Consider the following 23949-nt stretch of genomic DNA (forward strand, 5'->3'; position numbering starts at 1 on the left):
TTCTTCAATACATATTTGTGTTGGTTCTTCATACTGCATCTTTAGTTACACACCTTGGGTTCTGAAGAGAGGAGAGAGGAGCTAATCCGGTACTGTCAGTGGTGGAGAAATGAGGGCTCTGGCAAGAGGAGCAGCTCGGATTGAACCGGCTGTATTTTGCAGAAGGCAAAGTGCGCTGGATGAGTCCTCATCTGCTGTTCCAGGCAGGTAATTACTTGCACCTGTGTAAAGCCAGGGCACAAGCCCCAGTTCTCCCGCTGTACTGTGTCCTGCTCCACATGAACGTACATTACCGCATAAAATGCAAGAGGGAGCATTTGGCCTAATGACTGTGTTTCTGCTGAAAACAAAATCTGTCAAGTGATAAAGACAAAACACTGTACTGAAAAACCTTCACATTTTCTGTGTCAGTTCATTGTGAAGTCTGTCTCATAACGGAAGGAAGGCCACCAGTACGCCACTGCAGAAATGAGCAAACTACGTCAGCCAAGTCCAACACAGCCTGTGCTCTCAGAAAAATATTCTACCAGTAAGCAAAATGTGAACACAAAGACATGACACAAAAAAACTTTTCTCCCTCCTATTTTGTCCTATCACCTTCTGTCAATCTTCAGACAAGTGAAACAATCTTTGCAATCTTTAAAAAAGAATATGATTCCTTGTGTGCTTCCTCCCATTGATCAGGAGGATATTAGAGGAGGTCAGCTGGCTCCTTGACTTTTTGTCAGCAAAAAAAGAACATCAGAATTACAAAAATGTCCATACTCAATCAAGTGTTCATTAGCATTCTGGGGAGTCAGTTCAATTAAAGAAAACTCTTATTTTGTCTGCCTCACTAGAGAAATGTGGACTAAAATTGGAATGTAAATGTGGCTGTATTTTATAATGATTTAATGTGACAATCTTCCTATTTGCAAATGGCCCAGCAAAGGGTCACAGTTTAACATCAATTCATAGAGTAAAACGCAAGTGCAAAAACATGTCAGAACAATTTTCAGGATGTTTTTCAATTATCTAGCAAAGGACACATGGAGATTTCTTATATTATTTCATTTTCCTGTGAGACTTTATGTGCTGCCAGTTCTGAACCACTAGTTGTTTGAACTCTTAAATTCCTGTTTGGGAAGTTTGCTAAAATGCTAGCAAGAAGCTCTAGCGAAGTTCCCCTTCATTTCCAAACCACTCCAGTTTCTTCCCACTGATGGGATAAATGGGCTGAGTGTTTTCAGCTGCATCTCAGATAAAGCTAACCAAAATCAGGCCCTTAAGGCTTTGATTTTCAGAGTGCTTGACACCGTAACTGAAGGTAAAGGAGCTGCTGGGGCACTGCATCCCTGAAAACTTGAAACAACACTGTCTTTCTGATGAGGATGGTCCTTGGGTTGTCAAACCTGCCTGGAGAAGGGAACAAGGTAGGATGACTTGGCACATACTGCTTAGAGCAGGTTTATGCTTTAATTCTGTCTGGAATTTGGCTGATCACAATTGAATGGGCTGTACACCCCCCCTGTGCAGTCAGGGTTAAGAAGGTGCTCTAGATACCCAGTGAATAGATAGAGAGGCTCTGCCCCCGTGGGGAAGTCAGGTGGTGGGGAGGTGCCTGGCAGCTGGCCAGTAGCAGCCTGGTTGCTGGCGTTCCCGTTCCCCCTTGCTTGGGGATGGGCTCCTGCGTGCACATGTGTGCGTGTACTGGGCTCCTGTGTGCACAGGGGTCCTGACCTTGTGGCACTGCACATCTCCCAGCCAGGCCCTGCATGCCCACCTATAAGGAAAGCAGCACCTGCTCCATCATGCACCATGCAGGAAGCAACAGAAGCAAAGCAAAGCCAAGGATGTTTTGTAGCTCTTAATTTTGTCTCTGGAAAGACATCGAGAAGTGGTATTCCTGAGGTCTCTTTTTGTTGTTGTTTTGCTTTTAAACCCCTCTAGATTACCCTGTCTTTATCAACCCCCAGGACAACGTGTATGGAGTTTTTTGCCAAGTTCCAATGTAGCCTGGTCTATTTAACAGCAAGATCTTGAAACTCTGTTTTTCAAAGAGCTGAGAACTTTTTTCTGTAGCTGAACATCACACAGAGTGGTGCCAAACGTGTCTCTCGGTCATGTCTGTTACTATGAGACCACTACAAAATCTCAGGCTTCCTGTACCTCTGCCATTGATGTGCCTATTCATAGACACTTTGTTTCTCCCACCTAGGGTTCCAGGAAAGGACCAGGACTCACTGGCATCAATGCCAGCAATTACTACCACCCAGTATCACTGAAGTCAGCGGTAGCAAAGCTGGGTTCAAACTCTGAGCTCCATAACTGGCAGTCTGTGGTTACTGCAAAGTGACAAACCAAGACTTAAACCGCCACCTTAGTATTCGATGTAGATAAAAACAAGGAGTATTGTGACTAAGACGAACATCGTTTGCACTTAAATCAGTATGCCAGGGTCAACACAACTGGCTGTCTTCAGCTGTCATGAAGGCTTGAGGACATGCTATGGTTAGACCTCGTGTTGAAGCACTGCTCCTCTTGTCAATTTGTTCACTTATTTCTTTCATAGCTGATCTTGCAGCTTTCAAGTGCGAAACTTCAAGGTGTCACTGAAAAAATATCATCATTTTCATAGTCCAATGGGGCTCTGTGCTCAGTATGTGTCAGTATGTCCCGAACCAAATAGATTTATTTTATTAGAATAAAAACCAGAAGTTTTTTATTAGCTGTCAGTCTTAGAAGCTGGAGTGTATTGATTAAGCACATGATAAAGTCCAAGCCTGTGCAGCCAAAATATTCATTCAATCTATTATCTTCTCTCTGATAGCAACCAACTGTTCACTGGGATGAGTACAAAGCCAGGGAAGCCATAAAACCCTTCCCCAGCATAATGTTGCAGCTTCTGGTGACCCACGGTTCCTGGGCTACACATTTTTCTTCATATTTAATCTTAGTCTTAATATTTAATAGAGCTGGATGGATTTTTTTTTTTCTTGCCTTGATTTGATTAATCACTGTCTGAAGCCATGGAAACTCTGGTGAAAGCCTATGGGGAGACTTTTCACAGCTGTCTGTGTGTTTTATTTCTGCTCTTTGTTTTGAATTTGCCATCTTCCAACTTCCTTTGATACTTTCTGGTTCTTGCATTAGAAAACACAATGAACACAACTTCCTTTGATACTTTCTGGTTCTTGCATTAGAAAACACAATGAACACAAGGCCCTTATTTATGTTCCCTATATGCTTGTGGTTTCATAGACCTTTCTTATAGCCTTGTTCAGTTACCTCTTTTCAGACTGAAAAAGCCTAAAGCCTAATTATTTAATCATTTCTGATGCAGAAGCCATTTGATACCTCTGCCATTCTGGTATTCCACCTCTGAACCCTTTTTTTCAGACCTGCTATATGCTTTGGGGATGGGTGGACCAGAACTGCCCGCTGTATTCAAGGTGAGGGTGCCCCAAATCTGTGCAGTGTGTGATGACATTCTTTTCCTTGTCTTTTCCTTTCCTAATAACTCCTAACACTCAATTCACTTTTTTATTACTCCTGAGCATTGAGCTGACACTTTCATATACTGCCTATTATATTTCCAAGATCTTATTCCTGAATGATAATGCTAATTCAAAGACTGCCACTGTGTATGTAAAGTTAGGATTGTTTTTCTCATGCATGCTACTTTACATTTATCTACTTTGAATTTCATCTGCCACTTAATCATCCAGTCTGCTTCCTGCAGTTCTCTCTCTCTCTTTTTTCTTTTTTAATGATTACACTAAAGAAACTCTTATCAACAGAAAACATTGCCATCTTACTATTGACCTCCTTTTCCAGGTAATTTAGAAGTGTGTAGGACAGGGCAGACCTATCACATACCCCAATAAGACTCTATTGGTACTGCCCCAGCATTGAGAAAATTGGTTGTTTATTCCTACCCCTCATTTCCTAAACCTTAACTCTTTATTTATCCCTGAAAGGAATCCCTTTCCTACCCTGTGGTAGCACAGGTTTTGAAGTTTTTGGTGAAGGATGTTGTCAAACACTTTTCAGGAATCCTGACAGATTAAATCTCAATTATTATGTGCAGGATGGGGTGGGAATTGCTCGTTCACTGGATCTTCTTGTACATGAACTAGGGGACATTGAAGGATGCTGCCAGAAGGCATACTTAGAACAAAACCAGCAAAGTGAATCTTCATGCAATGTGTAGTTAAGTTTCAAAATTCATTGCCACATGTAACGTGGATAGTATTTGTGGATTCGAGGGACAGACTGGGCCAGTTCACAGGTGACAAATCCATTGGAGGTTACTAAATGCATAGAAACAAAGGCTGCCTAAAGGAGTCCATGAAACTCAAAATGCTTGGAAGCCCTGTACTCATGAGGAGCATTCTGTACATCTGCCCTGGTCATCTTCGCTTTCCCAGGCATTCACTTTTGGAGACAGGTTTCTTAGCAAACCCAGCACAGCCATTCTTTTGCTTTTTTGTGCACATGTTTTTAATTGGATCTCTTCTTGGATGCCTTCAAAGAGCTCTGCCTGGTTTGCAAGGCGTGACTCCCCTTTTTGAAAGCTGCTTCTCCAGGGTACTACACTTTCCCAGTATCTGCTAATTTAGTTCCTACCAATTCCTCCAATACAGTTGTCAAACTAGTAAGTGCTACAGCTCCTAGACTGTAGCTCTCCAGATACACCTTGCAACTGCTAAAAATCTGTCATCACATTTGCCATCCTCCATTCCTGCAGTGCAATGGCAGCTCTAAATGCCTTGCAGCTTTCTTTAGTAGGTCAGCTTTTAAATCATCCGGGCCTGACAATTTGTTACCTTAATTTTGACAATTTCTTCTATAGATTCTTCTAATGAACTCTCTCTAAAATAGTTCTTCTGATGTATCACCTCTGATGTATGAAGAAGGGTTCCAGCCCAGAAATTTCCCTAAATGCCTTCAAGGCTGCAAAAAATCATTTAATTTTCCTCCTTTGCTTTATCTTCTCTGAGAATTCCTTTTGTATTTTGATCAATTAATAGGCCTACAAACTCTATAGCTTCCTGCTCCTGATGTGTTTGAAGAAATGATTAATTATGAGGTTTTTATGCCTTCTGAAAACTGTTCTTCAAACTCTTTTTTACTGGCCTGAAACCAGGAACAAGGGAAGTTTTGCTGAAGGCATTCATTTTGATCTTTTTTTTTTGTATTTGTACTTCAGCAAAGAAAGGAAAATTCTTATTGATTTTCATAATCATGCACATATATGGATTTGTAACTGCATATAATTTTACACCAAATTTTTTCCTCTTTTGGCCCTATATATATATTTATTCCAGCAGTTACATACTGTTACCTGCTGTTTTCTGTAACAACATTTTTACATTTTCTCTAACACATCAGTATACACCAAATAACTAGATACCTTTTTTCCTTGTGATTGTGCCAAGTTGCTTCTGGATGGAAAGTGGATTTCAATTTAAATTGCACAAAAGCAGTATTTTAGTGCTCTCTTTCTTTAGCCAAATAAACTGTTCTGATGCCTTTCCATTCATTTGCTTATGCCTGGCTGATTTGCAGCTCACTTTATGCTTAAGCCAGTTGGTTGCTCCATTGTTCTTCTGCAGACACTTTTCCACCCCTGTATTGGCTTCTATCTGCTATTTGCTGTTGAACCTTATGTACTTCTGGTTTGGTACTTGCCCAGTCCCCGGTCAGTATGACTATTTCTGGTCATTAGTATCTCCTTTTTTTGTTCATGTGTTTGTATTTTTGTAAATTTGCCACTCCGTTCAACTTTTGATATAGAGGACGTTGTGAATTAAGATAATTTCTTGACTCTTGTTCTGTCTAAGGATCATGTTGTGGTTGGGCTTCTGTTCTGCCTGCTGATGGCAATAGTTCTGTGTTGTTGTAGAGCTTCACCTTTGTACATGTTGCTTCCTGCCTTACCTGAAATGTTTATATTCCCAGAAACTTTCCCTGTTCATACCTTTATTTCTGCTAATTTCTTGTTATTCACAATGTAAGTAAGTTTCCCAGAATTCCATATTTGCTTTTGGTTATTCGCAGTCATTGAAATATTGCCAAAGTTGGCTTTACTGTTAAAGGATGTTGTCTTCCCTATTACTCCAGGCTTGGGAGGTTTATCTGTATGTGCACAGAAACTGGGAGGAGGGTTAAGTCGGTAGCAAAACATGGGTCTTCATGCTTCAGTGAAGGAACTTCACCTTTCAGTGCCATGAATGTCACAGTGCCCTCTGCCCAGGGCTGCCTTACAGGCCTGTCCATGGGCAGCCCATAAACCTCTGGCAATAGCACATAAACTTGTTACTTTTCACTCCTGTTGCACTCCTTTTTTTACTCCTGATTTTCTCCTGGCTGCCAGCATCTGCCCCCTCACTACAGGACTACCACTTCTAGCTAATTCTAACTCTTTTGAGATACATGTTCCATGAAGTGTCTCGTAAATTTCTATTATTGGAGATCTTGTGCATTTCCAGGATTCTTAATGACATACATTTTTGTGAAGTATATGATTTCCCTTCTCTGAAACCTGTTTGCTCTTAACTACTTGCCTGTGTCTGATTTCGTTCACCATAATATCACCTGCATTAACACTTTCTGGCACTGACACTAACAAATACTCTTTTTCTTGTCTTTCAGATTGCCATTCTTTTGGCAGTTTGACAGTAAAACCAGCTTTGACATTAGCAGAAGTAAGGTACCTGGCCTGTTGGGCACATCTAAAATTTTCACCATAATTCTGTAGTTTTAGTTGCCTAAATGTATCTAAGACTTTGGCCCCTACATTTTTCGAATTAGTGAATTCCATATCCTCCCATCTGGTTTTATTTACTTCATTAGAAGGAGAAAACACTAAGCCATTTTTTTTTTCTTAAAAGCAAATGCATCTAATGTAAATAATGAAGTACAGTTTAAATACTTACCTACATTTTCAATTAAGCAATTATGTATTTGCCAATAAAAACCTCAAAACAACTGTGTTAGAAATTAAGCATGGATCTGAGTGTCAGAATGAGATTTCTAACTTTTTTATAGCCACTGGCTGTTGGGATTCTGTTGAACTTCAAGGTTCTTGAGTCAAGATGTTTCTAAAAATAAATTTGGAGAAGTTTAGGGGCGTGCTTTGAAATGTGTGACAAGAGAATGCACTGAAGAAACATTAGTTATACTGCCTTTACTCCTTCCCTTCTACTGCCCGTGGATGTGCTACGCAGAGCTCAGGAGACCTGTGCTTCTATAAAATGACAGGGGGGGATACTGCCCATACAACAGTTCAAGCATTGTTCTGTATGGTCTGAGAATCTCTGCTGGTTGCCTCTTAAGGCTAAGCATGTTTGCTCCTTTGCCTTTGTAACTGGCTATGGAGGAGTGGTTTTGCTTTGCTCAATTGGTAAGCTTAGTGGTGCCTATGCCTGGCAGTAAAAAACTCCCACAATAAACAAAACCTGTTTGAAGGAACTAGCTTTAGTGCTTATCCATTGAGTGTTGATTCAAAAACAAACCAAACTGGTGTAAAACACAATCACCACCTCTGCAAGGCAGACGTTTCAAGGTCAGTCGCTTATCTGAAGCAGGAGAGTGCTGTTGAGCTCCATCTCTCAGAGATGCAGCCCACTTTCATCTTGGCTTGTTGTCCAGCCCCTCTTCTAGTGCTCCTTTCCCCTTTGGAAATCTTTCGCTTGCTCCTAGAGTGCCAACTGTCGGAGCAGCTCAGTCTCAGCTGGGAGACATCTCCTCCTGCCAAGACCCCGCTCAGCATAATGTTTTCTGACAGGGGGAAGCTGCTTGTGACTCCCTCCAGACTTAGCCATGCTGTTCTGCTCATCTGCATAGAGCATCCCATGCAGTCATTTTCAGATTATTAGTTAGCTATTCCTACAGCATGATCATTCTTGGACTGTGGATGAGCTTTCTTTTATTGCTTTGTTCTTCACTGTGTGTGATGCAGCCTGAAAGGTCCAGGGTCCCGTTCACCTGGGATTCGTACAAATCTTTAATGAGAGGCAGTTCCCTGCTATGCAGTTTACCATCTGCAAATGTCTTATGATATACGATGAAAACCAATCTACAGAGTATAAGCAAAAGGATTTAATTGAATGTCATATCTGCAAACGCCAAAGGGCAAAATCCTGGCCTCATGGAAGTCACTGGACAAGCTCCCGTTGGCTTCATCAGCGCCAGGCTTTTACCAAGAGTCTTTGCTGTGCAGGCATTTGTATTCTGTTCATGTTGACCTATTTCAGGTTGAAATTCTGTTTAGCACTGCTCGCTAAGCCATAGGGTTTGCTGGTAAACCTTAACATGTTTCACCAATGCAAGCTGACAAGGGCACGACATCATTAGCCAAGTTTCACATCCTGCTGACCTTGCCATCATGGCTTAATCTGCTGGGGTCTGTCATCCCTAATGGTTTGGTCTGACAGTGCTTCACTGCACTTGTTGTGTATTCACCTGCTGCAGTCTGTTAAGAAAATGTGGATATGCAGGTGGTGTTCTATGTATCCTAAGACACATGAATTATAACAGAGTTTAATGATACTTTAGGTAGTTTGCTGGACTAGCATATTGGCAGTTCTGCTTTGTCTTGTTTTCTGGTATTTGAATTACAGATTTTCAAAGCCTGGTATTATGTGAATTGTGGCACACTGAAATAAGCAGGTTGTGAGAAAACTTGGTATTTCCACTCAGAGGGTGATTTATTATATTTGCACATCTATTGTGTTTGTCTTTCAAATTTTCACACTGTTTTATAGGCATCATTACCCTGATATTTAATTTTAATAGACAGAAACAATGTTTCACACTGACAGGTTTGACCAGAAACCATTGTCTTCACTGGTTCAGCCCCCCTATGCCAGGAGAAGGAAGAGTGAGTGCCACATTTCCAGTATAGAGCTGAAGTATTGCAGGACTGCTCTGCAGATGAAGCTCCAAGCAGCTTACCTTCCACTAGGAAAAACAGGAGCAAGTACCATAAATTCCAGAGCATCATGTGTACTCTTCTCTACATCCCATAAAAAGTTAAAAACAAACCAAACCAACCAACCAAAGAAAACCAGAAAAGAGAAGGATCAGCACCACCTAAACTAAATGATTTGGGCAGCTGGGGGAAAAGAGGGAACATATGGATCTGTACCTCAGGTACTTTGATTTGAAACATCTCTCCACATTCCAAGGTTACCCCCTCTAGTCCTACCCAACAAGCTACATCGTGGGAAGGAGAGTGAGCATTTTACTGCATAAAAGAAGAACTAAGCTTTACAGCTATTTTGCTGAACGTAAATTTATTCCATTAAGAAATTGTCTGTGTGTGGGAGTTATGGCAGAATAAATTTTGGGGGTGAATTTAAAGTGCAACATCCAGTCTGTACTTGCTCCTAGTGTGGATTAAGTTAAACACACAGAGACACTTTCACTATGGATTAAGAATGTCCGCCTGAAGAGTTAGTATGCAATAACTATTCCAAGCTATTTCCACAGGTAGACAAGCCTAAACATCTGATAAATAGGCCTATTACTTTTTCTCTTAACCAATTAAGTACTTATTTTAGAAGGATAAAATGAATTATCACATAACTATTTCACTTCAATATGTCTTACTTAGTACCTTAATGTCAGAAAAGGCAAACTACTGTCCACAGGTTGGAAAGAAAGGTATTAGTGTTTTGCATATACAAGCTTAGAGATGTCTCTTGACCTTATTATCTTTTGGGTGAGGGTTATGATGCATTGTTGTTTTTTCAACACTTCACATTTATTTCACAAAATAAATCACATAATGGACTGTCATAATAGCCCCAGTAGCATGACAGGAAAAAAGAATTGGTAGAGCTACACTTCAGTGCACAGTGAAATAGCTAACAATTTGTTAAATATCCCATGAGTGGATTAAATAGGCATATGATCAGTTATGCGGCTGCCAAGCCACAGCAGGAACCAATTAGAATTCACCAAAAATAATGTAGATGAAAACTGATGAATCTATCAAAACCTAATTAAATTTATGGAAAAAAGCAAACATCTCATTGACAGATGATACAACCAACAGGTTTCTCTGTAAACAGCCTGCAAAGGATGGCCGCTGAAAGCAGCACTGTGCAGTTTAATCCCGTTTGGAGAGCACTGGGTCCTTTCACGTTTAATCTTCCTGTACCAGTTTTGGGTAAATTGGTCCCATAGAAGGGAGTCAGTCACACATGAAGTCATCCAGCAACTTGTAACTATTGTTAATTATTTCATGGCCTGTCTTACGTGAAACACATAAGAGTCTGGGGAGAAGGGATCTGAACGGAGAAGAGAAATGCTGTAGACTGGGAGCTCTTTAAGGATCTGATTTTTTAATCAGGAACTAGAAAAGCTGGGGAATACAGTTGTTGGAGGTAGAGCTCTTTAATCTGGAGGCATATTCTACAGTATAATTTGGGGGCAGGGTATTGTTTTTATTGGGTATTAAGTCAGCAAACGGTGAAGCAAGCCTATGGGGGAACGAGCACGGAGATACCAGTAACAAACCCCAGGAGGCATCAAGGCAAGATGCCCCTAAGTCAGAGCTTTCAGCTCCAGTAAATAGACCGGCTGTCTTCAGAACAGAAAGACGTGGACTTGAATGGTTATTCGCATTGAAACCCTGCAATGAATTTGCCAGGAACAGGGCTGCTGATCATCTTACCCCAGCAATGTCAGGACAGATATTTCTAAAATGTCCCTTACGCTCCAATTTTTTCTCAGATTCCTGCACTGTTCATTCTCCCACAAAACTGTTGTACATTGTGGACTCTAACCTGAGGTTTCTTTTAACTTCAGTTTTCCTAGTGCACTGATGCTTTTGTGCCGTATGTGTTTTGTATGACTAATCAATACAACAAAGATACAGCTGAATATTACTTACGATGTGGATCCCTCCCTCCCCCCCCTCCAGTATTCAGAAGTAAAGCTTTCAGCTGCCAACAGAAGAAAGGTGATATACGCTTCTCCTCTGTACCTGTGCTTCTTTTTGGTGGCCACCTGGGAAAGTGCTAGGACAATGTCTGATTCATCTCTCTTGAAACTGGGAAGTTAGCAATGGCTTTCCTTTTTTCTTTTCCCCAAATTGAAGACAAGTGACCTTAATACAGGTAATATTTTTCCAACCCGAAGAGTCTGAATATTTACAGGCTAGGTATCTAAAAATATCAAAATACAGAAGTGTTTATGTTCTGTCATCACTGCTTTAATATTAACGTTAGCCAGATTCTTGTGTTACATAAAGATGTCTGAATTACCTTGTATAAAATATTCTTACAGTCTAAGGAGACATTTTAAAATAAGCCTGTCTTAATGCATAGATTCATGATACAAAGATCTGTTTACTTTCTTTGAAAAGAAGCAGTCACATGCCTCATTTTTCTGATGTTTCTCTCTTAATATTTAAGTTATTCTTTGAAATGAGGCAAAACTAGAATTGGACTGTAAGATCTGAAGTAATTTAGGTTTTTGAATTAACTTTAATTAAAGTTTAAAAAAAGAAAAAAAGAAAAGGCAAATGGGGAAAATCCCCAACTGCAGATAGGAATCAGGATGGTTTATTCAATCCACTGTTCTGTTTCTTCTAACTAGGAGCTACCTTCCCGATATGAGCACTGGGCTGTGTGATGAGGTCTCAGCACGAACCAGAGGAGTTTCCCTGAGGCTGGTGGCTGTAGGTCAGAGTGAGATGATGCATTTGCTACTGCCACATTTAGCTGTTTGGTTTTTTTTTGGGGGGTGGGGAGTGGGGGATGGAGTTTTTTTGGGTGTCTGTGGGTTTGTTGTTTTTTTTTGAGGGGGTAGGTGGGGTTTTTTTGGGCAGAGGGGTGTTTGTTTGGGGGTGGGGAGGGGCAAAAAGCAGGAGAAGCAGCCCACAGGGCCCTGAGGAGGCACCAAAGGACACGTTGTGGCTTTGGGCACAGTACTTGCTGTTGGTGGCTTCTGTGGTGCTCTGGGGGAGGAGGAGATTTTGAGCATGCCTACCCCGGGCAGCACCATGTGTGTCAGCACAGTGGGCTACAAAAATGACACACTGGGTCATACAAACAGATGATATCCTATGCAGCTTCTCACCATGCTTAAATAGCTGTGTGTGAGCTTCCTGTGGAAACTACCCAGCAGACAAGCTGTGAATCTGTAACACTTTCTCAGCACTTAACAATACACCACCTCAGAGCCAAGGAGGATTGCCAGTTTTCCTCCTTGTTCAGACCAGTCCCAAACCATAAATAAGCACCTTACACTGCTGCGAGAAGCACCTCAAGGACCAGGACAAATTGGCTATTGCTCAGGACATGACAAAATGCAGGAGCACAATCCCTCACTAGTAGTTTCTGACTGGTCAATTTTTTTAGGAGGGCTGGGTAGCCAAGGCTAACAGAAGCATCAGAGATCCTCTGAAAATGGAGCTGTTTGCTCCTGCACCTGACACCCCAAGTTCCTCCTGACTAATCATAGCATCTGTCCAACTCTGTCCAGACGTAAAGGATAGCCTACTTCTCTGTAACAAGGGATTAGATAAAGATTTGATGTGATTATTTTACAGCGCCAAGCTAATTGCTAATGCCTTGTTTTCCTTGATGTATTTTGAATTTCTGAATATATGAAACAGAAATGTCAGACATTTGCATTATTACAACTCAACTGGACCTTAAAATATTTTTTTCACATAAATATGAACTTATAGGACACTACTAAAAATATGTCGTTTCCAAATCCAAGGGTTAAATTCCATGCTTTGCTCCTAAAGAGTGTGGCTTAGAAGGACTGTAAGAAAACCCTTCTAGACCCCTCTGAAACATTTGAAACCTTTCCTGCTGGGGCTGGTGTGGGGAGGTGTATAAGGGCTAAGGCAGCAACTGAAATATGTTTGTGTCTTGTGGTAGATTTCATATAAGATGCTGCCAATGTGTCTTACATTTATCTCTGGCCAAAATTGTTAATAGTTCTTGAAGACTTTGCAGTTTATCTTGTTAATGTAACCCTCCTATTTTTTAGTATCAGCAAAGTGGATCTCAAAGCAACAACACTACATGCTAATAATATTCAGCTGATGCTTATTAAAAAACATATAGCTTTGTTATCTATTTGCAAAAATAAGCAGGACCAGCTTGGTACACGCACAAATGTTAATATAGAAAATTTCAAGAAGTCTCCTTGATAGAGGCACTGCATGGTAAGGTATAAGAATGTAATACAGGGCATCTTTAAATGAGATGGAAATTGTTTATTTTTGAAAATTGCTGGATTATACTCCTGATAGGGAGCTTGATTCGTACCCAATAACATCAATAAAACTATAGTCATTGGCTTTGTTGGAAGCACGCTCAAACATTATTTGTTGCTGGTTTTACATCTGCGAATAATTTTGGACTTAATTTTCAAATGTACTAAGCACACTCCCATAAACCATTGATTTCAAGTAACGCTTTGGGTGCTTGGCACTTCAAAAAATGAGGCTTTGTTATCTACACATTCAGTCAAATTGATAATCCACATTGGAAATAATGGACTAAGCAAACAGAATCTGCAAATAAATTGGAAACACTGAACTAGTGTGTCTCCTGATGGCTGTGGAGAGGTGCCTTATCTAACCAGTCTGATCCATTTTTTCACCTTCTCTGACAATGGGCTTCCAGGCGTAGGCTGCCCTGCACAGCAGGAGACTTCTGCTAATGCACTTTATGTCACCCAAAAATATACTCAGTGCTTGAAACAAGCATTATTAATAAACACCGGCACATCTCAGGGGTGGTATTCATCTTAGCATTATCCTTGTATAAATCTTTTTACTCTTTGTGTGATACATTTTCATGATATTAACATTTTTATATGGCTGGAAAGAGAAGAAAATCCCTGAATTTCACTCTGTGAACTCAAATCCTAAAGTGGCCAGTGCAGAAACTGCATAAAATCGGATAATCTAATTACAGAAAGAACTAGATGGGTAACCGAGTTGGCAAAGACACTCAGCTTTTACGTAATTGGCTCAAATACGTTCCAAGTCAGCAGGGTCAGCAAGGCTTTACTGCCTGAAAGTTGCTTTGCAAAACCTGTGAAATAAACTGCTCATCTGTCACGTTAGGGACGTTGCCCACTGCAGGAAAAATACCAACGTGTGTAATGATGGCTGGTATCATGGAAAAACTGTCAGGATTAAAACCAGAGGCAGCCAAATGAGAAATGGGGTTTCAGGTACTTTAAAGGAGCCTAAAAGATCTGGTGTCAAATGATGATTGGCCTCACTACCCTAACGGAACAACCAGTATTTGGACACCTCTATAGAGAGCAATAAACACGTTTTGTTGATTTATATATATAAAAAAATAATATTTCAGCAAAAACGTGTGCATTTTTAATGAACTCTAGATTGGAATAAATATTCCTTATTTTTAATGTTATAGACTGAAGTTCCAAAACCAGCATCTCCAAATATTGCTGAATAATGTCCTAAACCAAACTTTGGGTAAACAATTTCTGTAAGAGCTTTAAATTCTGTATTTTAAAATATGAATAAATCTATTGGTATAATAATAAATGGAGAAATTAGATGGAGGCTTAATAAGGAAAGCTGAAAAGACATGAAGTGTAGAGTAAAGCCATATTTATTTTTCCTGGTTGTTCTGGTATATTAAGCTACAGAGCAGAGAAAAGCTAAGCCCATAGTATATCAATAAAGGTTAAATAGAGACAAGTTACCAAGTAACAACAGAGAATAAGTGAGTAAAAGGGATGGAACCTGGCAAAATACAGCAACATGTGTCTTCAAGGTAAAATGAAAGCAAAGCTTTCATGTATGTATAATTTCCCAAAATAGTCTACAATGGTAAAGAGTTTGTCATTGTCTATGTGTAATGTTGGGACAAAAGTTACTTAGAAATGGGTTTTGATTTTCAGAAGTGCATGCAGTGGAGATGTACAACTTTTCAATTTCTTATTGTTGCTTTGCTCTTACTGTACAGAGAAAGGAAGCAAAATCCTTTGAATATTGAATATGCAGCTATAAGTCTTTCTGCAGGCCATTTGGCATCCTTGCAGCTGCGAGGGAATCACATGGAGACCCAGGTAAGTCTGGCTGAAACAGACTGCTCAGCAGGGACTTTGGGACTTCTCCATTTGAGCGCTCCTAAGCTACAGGATCATTTTCCCTCTCGTTTTTGCTGTTGCTGTCCCACACACAGGGATGGGGAAAGTTCAGGTTGGATTTCACTTTGTTGTGTGTCCCATAGAGTAAGAAATAACATTCCTGGGTCCACTGCTTCCCAATGATACAAGGGTGGCCAGGGCTTTAGTTTCCACCAAAATGTGTGATGATGGTAATGAAGAACTGAAGGTATCCTATCGCCTGTAGCAATTACAGCTTTTGTATTGAAGCTTTTACATCAGCGATATCTATTAGGCACAGATCGTTTTAACAGCAGTTATCACCTATATGTAGCCATTGCTTTCCTGTTTCTTACCTGCCTCATATGTTTAACAAAAGCTGTCCATATTTATAAAAGTTCCTGCTGAGAAAGTCCTGCTTAGCCATGACGTGAATAACAACCTCAGACCTGAGTCTGTGCTTGGAACAAATGTTTTCCTTAGTGGAAGTTCTCCTCAGACTAGGTAGCGGATAAGCAATAGAATTCAGACAGATAGGGGGTTTTTTCGGTTTTCTGTAAGAACATCACCTCCTGTTGTGTTATTTTTTTTATTCCTTCAACAGTAGAAAATATATTTTTAGGGGAAAAGTCACTGAGAGCATCCAAGTAATCTAGCAGGTCACAAAATTCTGAAGAAATGCAGTATTTGCATGATTTTTAGTAGTCCCGTAGGAATGTTTGACTGAATTTGCGATGCACGGTATAGCAACGAATATGTCTGTGTCTGGAAAAGATTTTTAAACGGCAGAGTGCTACCCTAGACAACATCAAGGTGAGTTTGCAATCAAAACAGGGGACAGCGCAGTGAATTTTATCCTTTGCAAGATATTCTGTAAGCCAACAGAACATAAACAAGCAGACAAACAGTTATGTCTCTCTCCTTTGTATTAAGCTATGTAGTACCTCTTGGAAGGCCCTGCAGCAAAGGATGATTGATGCACGTAACAGTGAATTTCATCCTGCACCTGGAGGACACGAGCAATTGCTGTGCCTTTGCTCTTCATTTTGTGCAGCACACTGTACTCTTTGCTTCATGCTTTTCAAGTCCTTGAGCATAATCAAAATAGTGCAGGCTGTCTGTAATCCTGAAGTAAAGCAGACAATTTAGAAAATGTTTTCGCATATCCTTTCTTAGCTGATTTTTTCTTTGACCTCAGATTAGTTTGTTTTTTCCTTTAGGCAGCCAACATATTCACATCTAAAAACAAAGACTATACAGCTAAAGTCAGCCCCTTCAACAGGTATAAGAAAGACGGCCCATATTGTCAGACTGAGAAAGATGCTTGACTGGATGGCATAATTTAAAAAAAATGTCTCATTTGCCTGTAATAAAATATTAATTCAATATTTTGCATTAGCTGTTCTTATTTCCCTGTGTGCAGCATTCTTTCATAAAGTTCTGCTATGTTCTTATAACTCTACAGACCTAAGAGGAAAAATATGCCTTCGCAAACTTCTTGCTAATGGAATATTGAAATTACCAGTCAGTCATCTTAAAACCACTGAGTTACAGCACTTTCCTGTTTTCTAAAAACACTGTTTACTCTTTTCCAAATGGCTTTATCTTCTTGTTACATTTTCCATCTTAGCCTGCTCTCCTGTAAAAATAAATAAATAAGTAAAACAATGTGTTGTGGCCAAAGTTTGGGTTTGCATTAGCTGCCTCTGAGAAGCCTGCACAAAGTTTCTATAGTACCAGCACTCGGCTGATATCATTATAATTTCAGTAGGGTTGAGATCGTTGGTGCTTAAAGCTAGGTCACAGTATTATTTATTTATCCATGGCAATTGCTGAATGGCAAAATAAATAAGGTGAGGATTAAAAAGCAGGAAAAAGCTTGTGTGTCATCAGTTTGCCTTGAGAAACCTCATAACCTCTACAGTTTAAAAAGAGCGTGGCATGTATGCAGCGTTTCCATGAAACCTTGTGTGCACAGGGGGGCTATCCCAGATGGCTAAAGTCTTGGCAAAATAATTTGATTTGCCAGGTGACATGGGAGCCATGGCAAGGTAGCCTGGGCATATGAAACTGCTGGAGTTTCTGGTGGTGGGAAAGATTTCTTTTTGTTCCCCCTATCACAGTGTGCTGCTGCAGCTTTCAGCTGGAGGAAGTGTTTTATCTGGGTCCTGATACAACTTTTATTGTGCAGTAAGTTTTAGAGTGGATAGTCTAAATGGTGGGAAACATGGCCTTTGCTGCAAGTTTACAACTGGTTTGTTGGCTGCCTTCTGATTTCAAATGGTATGTTGTTGGGCAGGGATGGTGACCAGACATGCCAGTGCAGTTCTCCAGGCAACAGTACATGTTGCATTTACTGACTTCTGGGGATGAAAAAGTCTAAGAACCAGTATAAACCGCAGACCAATACAATAGAGTATGGTTATTGGAGTGCAAGCCCTGCCTGTGAAGTGTTTCCGCTTTAGCTCCAGGCGTGAACACAATTTAAGAGACATTTTCTGCTTAGAACCTTCTGAGCTACTTCAACATGTAACTATTTGTTTTGGAAGTCTAATCTACATTCTTTTTTTTAGCTTTGAATCATTTCATCACTGTCACCGTTCAAAAGAAAGCATATCATCTTGGCTTTGTGTGTGAATTATGTAGAAACATAGGTTTAGTACTTATTTCCTAATCACATACGCAGTCTTGACATACTTAATTTCTCTCTTTAGCCTTTTGGAAATAACAATCCCTATACACCAAGCAGGTATTGTCAGTATTCATAAACTATTCTGAAATGTTCATCAATAGTTCATCACAGAATATATAAAATTAAGCTCATACCATTAGCCACTTTTACAGGAGTATATTTTTTGGAAGCTCAAAGTGTTGGTTCCATGATTTCGTGTTTCTGTGATGGCTCTGCATCTTCAGATGTTTGCTACACAGAGCATTAGCTCAGTTACTTGAAATATAAAACAGAATACTCTATAAATCTAGAAATAAATTTATAAACCCATCATTTTATGCCTGATGTGTCTGTAATAGGTTTCTGTAAGTCAAAAAAGACACCACCAGCTTTAGCATTTTATCACAGGTGTTTCTGTTTTGATGGGAAGTGCTGATCATAATGTCAGAACAATCACATTGGATGAGACCAAAGGCCCGCTCCACTCCACATACTGTCTCTAATGGTTACCAGTGCCAGATAACTATGAAGAAAGTAAATATAAGCAAAAATGTAACCAATTCCTGTCAGTTTAGGGACTTCTGTGCCAAACATTACACCCACAGCGCTATATTCAACAGCCCTCCTTGGATGTTGGTTGTAAAAACTAATTGATTTTTAAAAATATTTGTATTTTAGGCTGTCTGACATTGTCTTACTGAGTGCCTCCATCTCTTTATTTTAAACTTGAAGCTGGATAATTTCAATTGGTGAACTACAGATCTTGAATTATGAGGGAGAGCAAATAAAGATTTCTTATTTTCTATCTCCATATTGCCCATGATTTTAATACTTTGGTGATATCCTGCCAGTTGTCTCTCTTCCAGACTGGAGTCTTCTGGTTGTCATAGTTTCTGTTTGCAAGGAAATTGTTCTATTTCCAGTCAGAAGTCCTGCCAAAGGCATAATTCTCTGTGAGATCCCTGTAGGATCGCTGTAGGGTCATTATTACAACTCAGGCTCTACTAGGTTTCAAAGCGTGTGAAGAACCATCTACAAATTTACTCAGCACCTCTAAAATCAAACCATTAAAACCAAAACAGTTAAAAGTGATTTTAGCTTCCTACCAAAAGTCACTTATGGTTAAAAACCCATGGCTAAAAGACATGGCTCTTTCCAGAGGGAAACCAGACAATGTAAGTACGGATTCACATGTTAGGTAGTTCTGGAACTTTTCTTAAACCCTATTGTAGAAGTAAGGAGCGGGTGATTTTCCTTTTTTTGCATTGTCCTCTATAACCTTGTTTTATATTGAGTCTTTAGCTGTTCTTCCTTCCTTGGCAACAGGTATATAAACAAGAAACACGTAAACCAAACGTATATAAATGACAGACATGTCAACCAAGCATACATGCACCCTTTCCTTTCAGCCTGGCATCTTGCCTAACCTGCAGAACAGTTCCTTGTCTGTTGCTGCTGCAAAACCATGACTGGCAACGCTTCGGCAGCACCTAACAAGTCTACGGGCCAACAGTTGATAGTGAAAACAAGGATACATCGTTTGTCCCCATCTTCCGACTTTTGCCAGGAAGATGGGCAACTAGGAGCTTTCAACAGCCTACAAAAAATTTTGGTTGATTGTCCAATGTATTCCCCTTATTATTCTTCTCAATTACACATGAACTTCTACTGAAGCCAGCAGCAGAACGCCTGACTTAGCTGGGAAGACTGCTGAGGATATTTGGCTTGCCTTCCTGTTAACGCTATGTGTCATTGTTAATTTCCATTTTATTGAAATGTTATGACTTTCAGCATTTTAATGTAATTTCAGTGGGCAAAGTCCAGTACAGAGTTCAAGCTAAAAGGTCATTTTTATAAGAGCTTTTATTTTCTAATATATTATTCAATATATTTTATTCAAAACCAGAAGATTCCAAGGTCATGAAGCATCAGAAGCCTCTTCTTCTTCAGCAATGCATAGAAAACATGCAAGTAAATTAAACCGTGTAGTGAATGAAACTGAATTGTGATCAAGGGCAGAAAGTGGCCTTGCCCCACTTCAGTGCCAACGTGGGTAGGGTCGTCAGTTTGTTCTCTTTTGGCTAAAGCAAAACCAAAAGAATACTTGGGGTGGGGGAAGGCAAAAAGAAGTTTCAGTTCTTCGAGGGATCCAAAAAGCCCATTTGGTGTTGAAACGAAATACTTAGGGGCTTTTCCCAGCAGAAGCAGAGACAAATGCATATCTGAAATTAGGTTCACAGGGGCAAACCACGAGTCTGTGGCAAACACCCACATTGGAGATATTGATGATAATGGCACTAGAGCTGGTGATCCTCCCCTGGCCCCCCAGCCTGGACTCTCAGCTGACATGTAGAACCCTTTGCTTACAAACCCAGACCTGGGCACTTGCCACAGACTTGACTTTGTGTTTTCCAGCAGTTCACATAGCTGCCCTGGGAAGTGACAGTGTTCCAGGACACCTCATAACTCAGGGAAAAGCTACCATGGGAAACGCTGCAGCACTGGAGACAAGTTTGCTGGATCCCACCTGTCTTGTCCTGGGTGTGGACACTCAAGGAGTTGATTTGCATAGGAATTTGATTATTTTTGAGACCTCTCTCCTGTTTAAAACATCATTGAAATTGGCTGAGTGCTCTGCTACATTCTCTTACAAAACCCTGCGATAGTCTTTGATAAACAGAAGTGTTTTGTGTTTATTTTCTTAATTTGTCTAAAAAACTCTTTTTTCCCCTGCTGCTTGTAGTTTCAAGAAGAATTATGTGCTCCAAGACCGGTGAGAATGTTGCCAGGATGAGACAGTGTCTTGCGGTATTCCTTTCTTTCTAAATGCAGAAAGTTATGAAGGACGTTTTTTCTGCAGAGCTCCCTGAATTAAATCCAGAAAAATATAAATAAAGTCTAAAGATCAGTCCATAAGAAATAAATGAAAATAAGTGCATGCTATAACCAAAGAAAATGTAAAAGATCAAATTAAATCCTCATTGATGTGGATGCCAGGTTGTGCTGCAAGGGGGATGAATTTGGCTCAGAAGCCAAACTGCAAGTTCGCAGCCTCCCTGGGGATTTGGTTCTGTTGCAGTAGCTCTGTGTTGCCGTGAATGGTGTTTTCTGGGAACTCTGCCGTCCCTAAGTAATTCTGCAGCAGCACAATCCTATATTTAATCAATTCAGGTATCTTGAAATGCTTCTTCTCCCAGCATGAACGTCACTGCACAGACCTAGAAATCAAGCAAATGTACTTGGTTGCCGTTCACGTAAGTCAGCTATTCCTTTGTAGAAGAACAGAAGGTGGGGCACAGATGCAAGAAAGAATGAAAATATTGTGCCAGACTTTTCTTCCCTTTTGTTACGGGATAAAACTTCGGGGAAGATTTTTGTTTTGGTTTGGTTTTTTAATACTCCCCATCTCGGAAGAGACTCTTGGAAGACAAGAGGGATTATTTAGGCATGTTGTGTTCAGGCTGAACAGTTTTAGAGGTAATGGTAACTTAAAGCAACCTCATGTTTGTCTCGGGAAGACAATAGAGCAATAAAATCAGTGAACGCAGAAGTTTTATGTATATAACATCTACAAAAACACCCTTCATTTCTCATGGTGCGATTTGGAATGAGAACTTTCTTGTAAATGGGATACTTAGTGAAGCACAACACACTCTCACAAGAACACTATCGCAATACCAATTATTTTTTAAAAAGTAAATCTTTGTCTTAGTATGGAGTATCTCCAGCTGATTCAACAGTTTGCTTACTGCTTTCCACTTGTGAATACAGGTGTATCAGTGCCTTGCTGGTTGTAACCATTACAGAAGCTGTATATTAACAGCCACCAGATATCAAATAAATAACTTTACATGAAGACAATGTTGAAAAGGGATTCCTTTTGAAAAATCCCACTGAACAGGGAATACTGAATAGGGTGCTTTTAGCATCTCCAAGACCCTTATTCTGCCTGCAGGAAAAAATATGTTTACTTCAGCAGAAGTACATGAAAAATTAGTGCTTGTCTGCAGGTGGAAATGCAGTATTTTCATGTAAGGTATTACTTCACAAGAATTCAGTGAAGACCAGGCATATACTTTCTTAAGATCATCTTAAGTTGATCAATAATGGGTTTGAATTAACCAGGCAAGGTTAATTAACCCAGACAAGGATTTCTTCAGTGCAGTTTCCACCAGTGTAAAAAATATTGTCGCAAGTACATGTTTACAAGGCTGCGGGCTGTAATGTGCTTGTTAGGCCAACAGACAGGGTGCCTTGGTCCTGTACTAAATCTTATGGACATCACTGGGATTTTCCTGGAAGATGAAATAATTTTCCCTGTACAGATCACTGTGTAAGACTGGGACCTGCAGTCCTCCCACTCGTCAAGGCTCGGGGAGCATCCTGTGAGACAGCAGGAGACACTCTGCGGGTGTCAGTGAGAGCAGAAATCACCCAGGACCTCTGTGGGTGCTGTGAAGCAGTACCTCCACAGCAGCATCTCTTCCTGCAGCATGTGGCAGTGTATAGATGGGTGCTTGCAGGGCAGCAGCTCCCTTTCAGCCCCTCGCAGCTTCCTTCTTTCCTTTTTGGAAAGAAATGACAGAGATTTGGTCTCAGCTGGACTGAATAGCTTCCTTTGAAAATGCTGCAGTAGATCATTTCAGCTATTTTTGAATGAAAACATCTGAAACATCGCTAAATGCAAAGGCATTTTTATTTCCTGGTTTATTATAATGATACTGTTAATATTATGATTGCATCCATTACAGAAGTTTCCTTTAAAGCCTCCCCAGTTTGGACTAATCACTGTTTTGTTAGCTGTACAAAAGCACACTCTACTGTAGGAACCTATAGCCCAAGAGGCATTACAAGTAATGATAATAAACAAGTCCTTAAGATTACTTCAAGTGACAAATTCAAAGCTGGCAAAATGTAGTTAATATTATGATCACGAACTAAAGTACCGTTATTGTAGGTACTGTATTTTACATAAGGGCATATAGGGCATAAAGGTACTTTTATTTCTGGCATGTAAAGCCAAATGCCATTCAAAAATTATTCCTTTCACAAGTATCTTCAGCGGAGGGGCAATAATTTGTGCTAATGCTTGGGAAACCCAATCTGAATGCATTAATTTTGTGGTTTAGCAAGAAATGGGCAGTGTTAGCAAAAGCAAAACTCCATCAAAATAGCCTGACTTCAGGACACCAACAGGAAATTGTAATGAGTATCTTTTGCTGCTAGTGCTTAGTGCTGTTGAGGAGAAGCACAAAACCTCGATAGATTCATGCACCGTAACAACAAACAGTCTTACTAAAAACACAGTTTGTGCGTTTGATTTTCAGGACTGTGATCAGTTCATCATTTAAGGCAATGCTTGGCATTGCTGGAGCTGTTGTATGGGCTGCTGCATCAGAGACACTGGCTCTGCAGCCAGAGCTGTTAGACCTATTTCATGGTCTTGGGCAAATTATTTCACCTTTCTATACTTCTGTTTCCCCTGCCATCTCTTGCCTGTCTTACCTGCTTAGTCTGGACTGCAAATCTCCTAGACAGGCATTCTCTCTCTCTGTGTATGTCCAGCGGAAAGCCCAACTGAGTCTCAGTTCACCTGCAGCCCCTATGCATTGCTACGGTACAAATACAAATACTCATCATCAGCAGAAGTGCAGCCTATCGTACTTAGCAAAGACAAAGTCCTGGTAATAAGATTTCCTTCTAAAGCATCTACTCCAAAATCTCATGAGATGGGCAAAATGCCAATTAGTTATTTACTTACATTAGCAAGCATGAAGTTTGGAAGACTATACATTAATGATGTTGCAGCTCTAGCTCATGTCTAAGTGGGATTGTTCAGCTTCATAGAGGCCATTTCCCCCCCAGCATGCTATGCAGACAAGCTACATGCTTCATGACAGAGAGGTCAGGCTCAGACTGTCCGCTTCCCAGACAGAAGTGTGTGCTTGTTGGGAGCAGGAGATGCAGAAAAGCAGAAACCAAAACCATGTTATCAGCTGATTCCATTTCGAAGATCACCTGCAAAATAAAACCACCATCCTCTATCAAAATAAACCAAGGCAACCTCGTGCCTTTGTAATCAGGGTTTCTAAATGCTGCCTGTTTTGAACTTTCTTGCTCTTACTAAAATTTCTCAGATAAGCAAGGTTTACAAAGATGGCAGCGGTTGCAGG

Source organism: Falco peregrinus, chromosome 5 (assembly GCF_023634155.1).
Source record: "Falco peregrinus isolate bFalPer1 chromosome 5, bFalPer1.pri, whole genome shotgun sequence".
Classification (NCBI taxonomy): Eukaryota; Metazoa; Chordata; class Aves; order Falconiformes; family Falconidae; genus Falco; species Falco peregrinus.